Genomic DNA, 11,033 nt, shown 5'->3' with positions numbered 1-11,033 from the left:
ATAAATATCATTATAGTCTGTAAAAAAAAAAAAAATTTTCAATACTCATCTCAATTACTAACGAGCAGAACCTTACGGCCCACAGCTCCACCGGCTGCAAACGTAAGCGTCACGTCAGCGTAGCGTCACGTCAGCGTAGCGTAGCGTAGCGTTGTGTTGTGTTGTGTTGTGTTGTGTTGTGTTGCGTTGCGTTGCGTTGCGTTGCGTTGCGTTGCGTCGCGCGGCGTATTCATTTGGGCTCCACTGACTGCATATGGAAGCGACACGTAGAGAAGCCAGCGGGGTTGTNGTAAAATAGAGAGTTGTCGCGCGACAGGCGGGGGTTGTCGCGCTGTTCCCGTTGCCGGTGGAGCCGCTGATTAACAGGGGGGCGAGCTGCTACGGGACTCGCGCTGCAGTTAACACTAAACAGCGTGAGTTAATGTCTCTGCACATATTGAGCTTCCAGCTGTGTTAATACAGACACAGGCTAATATAACATGATGAGTTGTTCGGACCACTTTTGGACTTATTTGCCCACATATTTGTACCGAGAGGTCTTTGGATCCATTCTGCTACTACGTCTGCTTCTTCTTCTTCTTCTTCTGGCAGACCAGGTGCATTAAGTGCGTCTTTACAATGCATACCGCCACCTATTGCACCGGATTTGTAACGACAAGCTACATTCACAGACAGTGAGTCCCATTATAATGCGTTTATGAGCGAGGTCGAACAGGTAGCGCCAAAAGCAAAAAAATCTATATGTGGCGGAGATAATTTATTTGTGGCGCACCACCACAGATAAATGAATGTATGGGAAACACTGGTGTAGAGGGGGATTCTGAGACCTGAGAGAGAGAATCCCCCAATCCCAAATAGATCCCTTACAGACTTGTTGACTCAAGCCCTAAGCCCTTACAGACCTAGGACCAATTCCATTTCTTCCCCTTAGCCCTTGTCTTGGCCCTTCCCCTTGGTTTTGCGACACCACCAGGGGCGGACTGGGACTGAAAAACAGCCCTGGACTTTGACTCGGCCCAGCCCACAACAACCGGTGCGCATACGGTATGCGCTTCCTTCTTCAATTTGATTGGCGGCTGGCCGGCTCGCAGATATCTATGGGCCGGCCAGCCGCCAATTTAAAGGCTGCCACCTAGCGGACTGGACATGGAACAGTAGATTATCAGGGAGAAAAAAAACAAAAAAACAAACAACAAAAAAAACGGTGATGACTGCGTGGCGGCCGCCGGCCATCCTGGAGTACCGGCCGTTCTGTGATTCTCCAGAACCTCCAGATGGCCAGTCCGCCCCTGGACACCACTTCCCCTCACGTGAATGCGGAAAACCAAGGGGAAGGGCCAAGACAAGGGCTAAGGGGAAGAAATGGAATTGGTCCTAGGTCTGTAAGGACTTAGGGCTTGAGTCAACGAGTCTGTAAGGGATCCATTTGGGATTGGGGGAATGAATGTGAAGGAGATTGTGTGAAAGGAGCTGAGTGTGTTCTTTGCAAAGACGAGCATTAAGCATGAGAGGCTACCTGTCCAAAGACAGGCTGGAGGACCAGGAGAACTCAGGAAAGCTTGACTCGGGAAGAGCCTGATCCCAGCAGCCATACTGTAGCTGCGCTGAACATAAGATCCCGATGACTCAAAGTGTCCACCTCTGCAAATGAACATGTGGTGTTTTGTGATGTTTTGTGATGTCTGTGATATGTCTGTCCCTGTAATATTTGGGATTGATCTCTGTAAATGTACAATTAGTGGAAACGAATTTCCCTCTGGGACGAATAAAGTAAGTCTAAGTCTAAGTCTAAGTCTAAGTCTAAGTCTAAGTCTAAGAACAGGTCCAGACACAACAGTATCAAGATCATCAACCTGCCAGAGCGCACACAATGTGCTAACGGCAAAGACTTTTTCCAGATGTGGCTACCAAAACATTCTGAACCTCACTGTGAAAAACGGTAGGATTAAGATGGACAGATGCCATGGCAGTCCTGCACAACTGTGGACGGAATCAACAAGACAGAGGGTCGCCTGGGTGAGGTTACCATCACCAGGAACCACATCTGTTTGAGGATTTTTCACCCGCGGTGGAAAAAAGATGACGTGTGTTTTTGGACTCAAAGAAGTCACTTCCAGCACTGGGGATTCCCTACAGCAGTGCTCCTCAAACTTTTAGTGCCCAATGGGAAAATCTCAAGGCACACCTGTATTTATATCTGTGCACAGTAGCTTGTATTATGTGTGTTATCACTCTTATCATGACCTAAGACAGTAAAAACAAGAAAAATAAGACAGGTTTATTACATTACAGAGCACTTGAAAGCAGTGGCAGACTGACATGGAATGCCGAATAGAAGAAAATGTTTGGGCATCAGTCACAGAAAATACACATACTATTTTGAGATGGAATACTGATAGAGAGATGCAATTTAAAATTCTACACAGGCTTCATTGTACACCATTATTGAGGGGCAGGATTGGTCTGAGCTCATGCATATATGTTGTGGAAATTAGTAAAGATACAGAAATTTTGGGGAGAGGTGAAAAATGAAGTGGTTACTCTGATAGGGTATGATTTGGAGCCATCACCTCTTCACTGTATTCTAGCAGACAAAGTGGACGATGCGAGGAACACCCATAATGCTAAACTGATTGGAATGCTCTTGCATATAACAGGGAGGACTGTTTTCAAATTTTGGATCTTTAAGGACGTCCCTGCACTTGACGACTGGTTTAAGGTGGCATGGAGAACAATCCCTCTGGATTAACTGATTTACACCCTTCATGACAACATTGAGGGATTTATCAAAATATGGCAAACCTGTCTCGGACACGGTGGACCCCTCGTAACTGGACTGGTCTATAGCATATCCTAGTAATTTATATTTGATTGATTAGTTGGTGGTGATGGTTTTTTTTGTTTGTTTATTTGGATTATGATAGTAAGGTTGTTACACCTGCTGTTTGTATTTGGTCAAAGGTGGTTCAGATGATGAAAAACGTGGCTCTGTGAATATCCGGAGATGGAGGTATATGAAACCATGGCTGGAACCTACTGGAAAAAAAAAGACAAAAAAACCCCCCAAAACAACAACAACAACAACAACAACAACCTGTGGAAAAACCAGTGTAGCGGCCCCTGGTCCCAAACGAACAAGCAGACGAATCTTGACGGGTGCAAACGTCCTTTTAATTTATTCGGCACCGTGAAACTAAAACAAGCAAAATACATTCCATTACAATCCTCTTAAATACAAACATATGCATGAGCGCCAGTTTAACCCGTGCTTGTACAATTTAAACAACAAAACGACAAAACAAACAAACACAAACATACCTTACTCTGCCAACCAAGGGTGCTAATTAAACTCGGTGGCGTTTAAATCCCTCCATCGGAGTGCATGCATGTGTGCTGGTCCATGAATTGAAGCCTCTCGCTGACGGCACAAAGGTGTGCCACTTAAACATTCCCCCATCCATACGGCTTCCGGCGGAAACAAACAAAAGGTTCCGTACGGAGAAATAATAATGATAATAATAATAAAAGCTCAAAAAGGGAGCCAGTTACACTCCCACCAAAACATGTCATGATGAGTGAACAAACCGCAGCGAATCATACATGATTTCTAAGCTATAAATAACCATACAATATACAAACAACATATCAATGACCTTTGACCTTTCACATTTTCTCCAATTATCCACCACAGCGAAATCAGTATGTCTGATGCAAGCGTATCCCCTGAAAGCGAAAATTAGCCATTTTCCAGGAGAAGTACCAGTTTTTGGACTGGCCATTCAATAATTGAGATTTTGGAGGAACAGTCTTTTCCCTTTGATTTCCGCTCGCCCACTTGTACCATGACAAGTCGAACTAGACCATTGGTCCCTTCCATAGTTTCAACCACCCGTCCCAGGTGCCACTCATTCCTTGGAAGTGTGTCCTCCTTGATGATAACTATATCATCCACTTTCAAATTGCGACAAGATACGTGCCACTTTTGTCTCAAAGAAGCATTCAGGAGGTACTCTCTCTTCCATCGACTCCAGAACTGCTCAACCAGGTATTGTACCCGACGCCACCTTTTTGCCGAGTACACATCTTCCTTCACGAATTTTCCAGGGGAAGGTAAGGCAGCCTTAGACTTCATCAGAATAAGGTGATTCGGAGTCAAAGGCTCCAGTGAATTGGGATCATTGATGCTATCAACGTTCAGTGGGCGGCTATTCACAATCGCCATAGCTTCATAGAACAGTGTTCTGAGCGAGGCATCATCCTGCCGACCTGAGCTCTGAGTGATTGTAACATTCAGTATGTTGCCAACAGTTCGAATTTGTCTCTCCCAGATGCCACCTGCATGACTCGCCGAAGGAGCATTAAAGACAAATTCACATTGCTTATCCGCCAGGAAGGTTTCCAGCATCTTGACATCACACTGCCTGAGAGCTTCTTTGAGCTCATTTTTTGCTCCCATAAAGTTTGTCCCCTGGTCACAATAGAGCTGACACACCGCTCCCCTGAGACTGATCAGGCACCTGAGCGCATTGATGAACGCGTCTGTGGTCATATCTTCCAGCATCTCAATATGGACCGCTCGGGAAGATAGGCAGGTGAAGATGAGCCCATATCTCTTGTGCTCCTTTCGACCTCGCTTGACCACAAAGGGGCCAAAGCAGTCCATGCCACAAAATGTGAACGGGGCTGAAACTTCACAACGTTCTGGAGGAAGTGCCGACATTCTTTGCTCCTCAACTGGTCGTCTAAGTCTTCGGCACTGCACACATTTGTGTATCGGTTTAGCGACCGCCTTGCTCCCACCGATAGCCCAAAACCCATTGGCTCGGAGTTCCATTAAGGTTTGACCCTGGCCCTGGTGGCAGATCTGGGTATGGTAGTGAGACAAGATGAGGTTGGTAATGTGGCCATCTTTGGGGAGGATAATGGGGTGCTTCAATTCTGGGCTGAGGGTCGACCCCTTCAGCCTCCCGCCGACACGGACGAGACCTTCTACCAGAATGGCATCGAGGTGATACAGAGGGCTTGAGCTAGAAAGACTGCCTCCTTGGGGATTCCTTTGCAGTACCTTAAGCTCTTGGGAGAAGGCTTGCTGCTGGACGAGCTTAAAGACCGCTTCAGCAGCTCTCCTGCGCTCCTCCACAGTCACCAGGTCACCTTGTTCTCTTGTCCTTAACCGCCGGATTCTTGCCACAGTCTTGACGAGCCTTGTCCAAGTGGAAAACCGATTCAGACGACTTAAGACATCCTGCTGCTCATTAATTTGGGTTGTAAACGACTGAGCAGCCTTTACCTCAGGATCACCCACGAGCAACTCACTGGAGGGGCTAGGTGCTGGAATGACCTCTTGCTCCCATAGAAATTGGGGCCCTGAGAGCCAGTTGGATGAGGAGATGTCTGAGATGGAAAGACCTCTAGAGGTATGGTCGGCAGGGTTTTGTGCTGTATCAACGTAGCGCCACTGACTTGGGTCTGTGCTCTCCCTTATCAGTTGAACACGGTTGGCCACAAACACGTGAAACCTGCGTGCTTCATTGTTGATGTAGGCTAACACCACCTGCGAGTCAGTCCAGAAGGATTCCTCATCAATTTTCATCTCCAGTTCTGACCTTAACATGACACTTATCCTGGCAGCGATGACAGCGGCTGAAAGCTCCAACCTTGGGATACTTGTAATCTTCGTGGGTGCCACCCTTGCCTTAGCCATTACCAAACTGCAATGGACCTCATCCTTATCATTCACATATCTGATATAGGAACATGAGCCATAACCAGTGTTACTGGCGTCTGAGAAATGGTGCAGTTCCACTCTAACAATGGCGCCAAAATTGCAGGGGTGGTAACATCTGGGAATGGTAATTTCCTTCAACCTCTGGAGACCGTCCTTCCATTCCTCCCACCATGCATGCAGGGACTCAGGAACTGGATCATCCCATCCAGTACCCCTACGACACATCTCCTGCAGGACACACTTTCCACTTAAGGTGAACGGAACCACGAAGCCAAGAGGGTCATAAAGGGAGGCAACAACTGAGAGGAGACCACGGCGCGTTGAAAGGTGCTCTTTTGCACTGATGTTGAAGCCAAAGGTATCGTTCGCCACTGACCACTGGATACCAAGAATGTGCCCCTCTGGTGTCGTATTGGGGTTAAAGCCGAGAGCATCGATGGTAACTGCTCTTTCAGTGGGGGCTATGCTGGAGACGACTTCTTTCCGGTTTGAGTTGATTTTATGCAAACGGAGACCTGCCCTCTTGCAGAGCTCCTGAGCTTCCACAATCAGTTCCTTTGTCTCTTTGACTGTTGAGACGCTAGTCAGCCCGTCATCCACATAGAAGTTCCTTTCAATGAAGGCTGCGGCTGACGGGAAATCTTTTGTTGCTGAGCCAGGTATTTCAAACCGAAGTTGGCGCACCCAGGAGAGGAGCTAGCCCCAAAGAGGTGGACAGTCATCCTGTACTCCCTTGGTTCTGTTTCCAGCTGTCCACCCTCCCACCAGAGGAACCTCAGGTAATGGCGGGCTTCAGGTGCGACGTGGAACTGATGGAACATTTTCTCGAGGTCACAAACCACAGCCACTGACTCCTTCCTGAAACGGCAAAGGACTCCCACCAATGGATTAATCAGGTCTGGGCCTGTCAGTAGAGTGTCGTTCAACGAGATTCCCCGAAACTTTGCCGAACAATCGAAAACCACTCGCATTTGCCCGGCTTCCTGGGATGATAAACGCCATGATGCGGGATGTACCACAAAGCCTCTGCATCCGCTGCTAGGGGGGGCTGGCTCAGCATCACCTCTCTGAAATATCTCCTCCATGAAGGCCAAGTAATGTTCGTAATACTGCCTATTTGCCTTTAACTTTCTCTGCAAATGTTGCAAGCGTACAGTGGCCAGCCTCTTGTTATTTGGCAAAAATGGTGGTTTACTGCCTTTGAAGGGGAGGGGCACTCTTGTTATTTGGCAAAAATGGTGGTTTACTGCCTTTGAAGGGGAGGGGCATTTCATAATGTCCATCTTCCTTCTGCCTGATGTTGTTGCTCAGCAGGTGTATAAAATGAACATCATCTTGGGACACCAACTTTTTTCCATGGCTCTTTTCATTGAAGTCCGATTCCAGGACCTTCAACACATCAGCAGCTGGTTGTAATGGCACTTCCTTCACTGAAACTCGATGAACATGGCTCCGGCTTCCTTGTCTGTCAAGGTTGGGGTTTGCTGACCCAATGATGCTCCAGCCCAGCACTGTTCTTTGAGCGAAAAGGTTCACTTTCGGCACCCATTATAACCTCCAAAGGAGCAAGAGCTGACGGGCAGTCGTAGCCGATCAACAGGCCCACCTCACAGTCCTGGAGCGGTGGTAATTCGTATTTCAGATGTTTCAGATGTGACCAGTGAAGTGCTGTACTCTTTGTGGGAATGTGAGATTTGTCCACCGGGATGAAATCTCATGTGTAGGCTTGCTGTATCCGGACTTTATGGTCAGAGTGGAATCCCCGTACTTGTAAACCTCTGGCTGTTTTGCTCGTTATCAATGTGTTAACGGCTGTCATTGTGCTGAGTTTGGGACACAACATGAAAGGCCCCCATCTTCCCCAAGTCCCAAGTAGCCACAATGAAAAAGACGTATGGAACGATCAATAGTGCGAATTTATTTACAATATTTAAATAACAGAAAATAACTGAAATAGTAACTTCATGGTGGACTAAGGCCAAAATAACAAACAAAAACAATCCTGCCCAGGGAGTAAATAAATAACATAACCAAACAATAAAAAAACAAATGACAAAAAGCTTACCTCCCTAACTAAATAAACAGGAGAAAAAGGGTTAGTAACAAAACTGGCGGTCCACCCCTACGATTTAACAGTCTTTAACACAATAATGATTTACTACAACAACAATATGTGTGGCCGGTTGGGAGAGGAGGAAGGTGAGGTCTGCCTGCTAGCTGGAAGCCACTGCCATCTTTGTTCTTTAAAAACCTGAACGCCCTTGGCGGCAGCCAATCAGGAACGAGCACAGATCAAATTCACCAATCCTCGCCGGGCTATGGCACACAGCTATTTGCATACAGAAAACACAGAGAACACACACAGAGAACACATGCAGCAAAACACACACAAACAAAAGAAATTACGACAACAGTCGTAACACCCCCATACCCAAGAATTTAAACATCCCCCTATGATGTTTAATTCCATATGAATCACTAATCTCTGGAGAGAGCATCAGCAATCACATTTTCTGTGCCCTTTTTATGACAAATCTGGATGTTGAAGTCCTGCAGCAGAAGCCGCTGGTTAGAGTTGCGCATGTGGGCAAGAAACACCAGTGGATTATGGTCAGTGAAAACCTGGATGGGCTGTGAACTTGAACCGAGATACACTTCAAAATACTGTAAGGCAAGCAAGAGGGCGAGAGCTTCCTTTTCGATTGTGCTGTAGTTTAACTGCTGCCTGTTGAACTTTTTTGAAAAGTAACAGACAGGGTGGTCAATAGCCTCATCGTCATCCTGCAGAAGCACGGCACCTGCGCCACACGCACTGGCATCTACCTCCAACTTAAAGGGGCGTGTAAAGCTGGGCGCAGCAAGAACAGGCGCGCTACACAATAGCGCTTTGGCGGACTCAAAGGCAGCCTGGCAAGCGGGGGACCAAACAAAGCTTTTTAGCGGACTAACGAGACCCGTGAGAGGAGCCACCACATCTGAAAAGTTTCGACAGAAACCACGATAGTAACCACACAGTCCAAGAAAACGTCGCAAAGCTTTCTTGGACTGTGGGACTGGAAAATCAATAATCGCCTGCACTTTCTCGGCTAACGGGAGCACATGCCCTTGTCCTACCTGTTTACCTAAATAGGTTACCGTAGCCTTGCCAAACTCACATTTGGTGAGGTTAAGGGTGAGAGAGGCCTCGCAGAGACGGCTGAAAATGAGGGACAGTGTGTGGAGATGGTCTGACCAGGTGGAGGAATAAGCAGCCACGTCATCTAAATAGGCTTCACAGTTTTCAACACCAGATAACACACGATGCATGAGACGTTGGAATGTGGCGGGAGCGTTTCGCAGCCCGAATGGCATAACGGTGTACTGGAGGAAAGTGTCGGGTGTGACGAAAGCGGAGATGTCAGAGGCCCATGGCATTAAAGGAACTTGCCAGTAACCTTTTAACAAGTCCAGCTTTGTCACAAATTTAGCGGAACCCACTCGATCAATGCAGTCCTCCATCCTAGGGAGCGGAAAAGAATCGGGTTTGGTAACCGAATTTACTTTTCTATAGTCATTACAAAAATGAGGAGTATTGTCGGGTTTTGGGACCAAAACACACGGAGAGCTCCACGCACTTGTACTGGGGACAGCCAATCCATGCTCAACAAGATAACTCACCTCCAGCTGCATCATGGCCCGTTTAGTCGGATTTACGCGGTATGCGTGCTGCTTAATGGGTTTGTGGCCCTCCACCTCGATGTCGTGGAACAGGACAGAGGTTTGACGGGGATGGTCGGAAAAAAGCAACAAGTTATAATTTATCAGAGAAATAATATCTGCGCGAGCCGAATCAGACAGATGAACCAAAAAACCCTCCAAGTTACTCAGTACCTCTGAATTTCTCAGACGAGTGGGCGGCATCACCCTTGGTGGCAGCCAATCAGGAACGAGCACAGATCAAATTCACCAATCCTCGCCGGGCTATGGCACACACCTATTTGCATACAGAAAACACAGAGAACACACACAGAGAACACATGTAGCAAAACACAGACAAACAAAAGAAATTACGACAACAGTCGTAACAGCTGCACTGACTGAGTGTTGACGTCTAGCTCGGCAGCTAACTCTTCCAAAATGAAAGTTGAGTCGCTCTGCGTATCCAGTAAGGCATAGGTGAGGATCTCACGTCGGGGTTCTGCCGTTGATGACACGAACACTGGGACGATGCTTGAAGTAGAACAAGTATGTTGTGTCAATGCATGGGCCATTACTTTGTGGATTTCTGTGTCTGTGGATTCTGATGAAGTTGCAAGATTGTTGCTTGGTTCCCCAGGGTCTTCGTTTTTCGCTATGTGTAAGCAGGTTGGATGGCGTCGGCTGCATATATTGCAGGTGTGCCGCCACTTGCAGTCCTTGGTAATATGTCCCTTTCTTAAACATCCGAAGCAAAGATGATTTTCATGAATAAAGGCTTTCTTTTCCTCCATCGTCTTCTCATTAAAGATTGGGCATTTTACAACACCATGTGTTTCATTTTTACAAACCAAACAAGGTGGCTTTGGCCTCGTGGTCTCTGCTGTAATGGTAGATTTCCTTGTTTGAACATTGGTTTTAAATGACTTGGCTTTCTTTGGAACCCTCTCGTCGGTGGCCTTAAAGCTCATCAGAAGGGGGGAGGCGATGGGATTGCAGGCTATCCGGGCCTCCTTTTGCATAAACACTGCAAAGTGGGCAAAACTCGGGTAATCTCCAGACTTATCCAGTTCTTCTACCACCTTGCGACTCCCCCTACGCACCAACCACTCAGGTAGTTTTTTAAGGAGCTTATGATTTTCTTCACAATCGTTCAAAATTGCTAAACCTTTAACATGGGGCATAGCCTCCACGCATCCTTGAAGAAAATCTGCAAAGTCTCTGAGTGCTATAGGATCATTGGCAGCTATCCTGGGCCACTTCGTAAGCCTGTCTCTGAAGGCTCTTTGCACCACAAATGGACTTCCGTAACGGTCCTGAAGAATCATTGGCAAACTTTCTGGGGAAAACCTGGTCTTATTAGGAGAGACGGCATTCATCCCACTTTGGATGGAGCTGCTCTCATTTCTAGGAACCTGGCAAACTTTATTAGTAAATCAAATCCCTGACAACCCAGAGTTGAGACCAGGACTCGGAGACGCAGTCCTATACGCCTCTCTGAGCTTCTAGTTCAGTTACCCAGCCATAGTTTTCATAGTTTTATACAAACGGTGTCTGTCCCCCGACCACCTAAATTATTTAAATCTAAAATTAAACAAAGAGGAGTTGTGCATAACAACCTCATAAAAAT

The sequence above is a fragment of the Epinephelus moara genome, chromosome 11 (genome assembly GCF_006386435.1).
Source record: "Epinephelus moara isolate mb chromosome 11, YSFRI_EMoa_1.0, whole genome shotgun sequence".
Lineage (NCBI taxonomy): Eukaryota > Metazoa > Chordata > Actinopteri > Perciformes > Serranidae > Epinephelus > Epinephelus moara.
Note: the sequence above shows the minus strand (reverse complement) of the source record.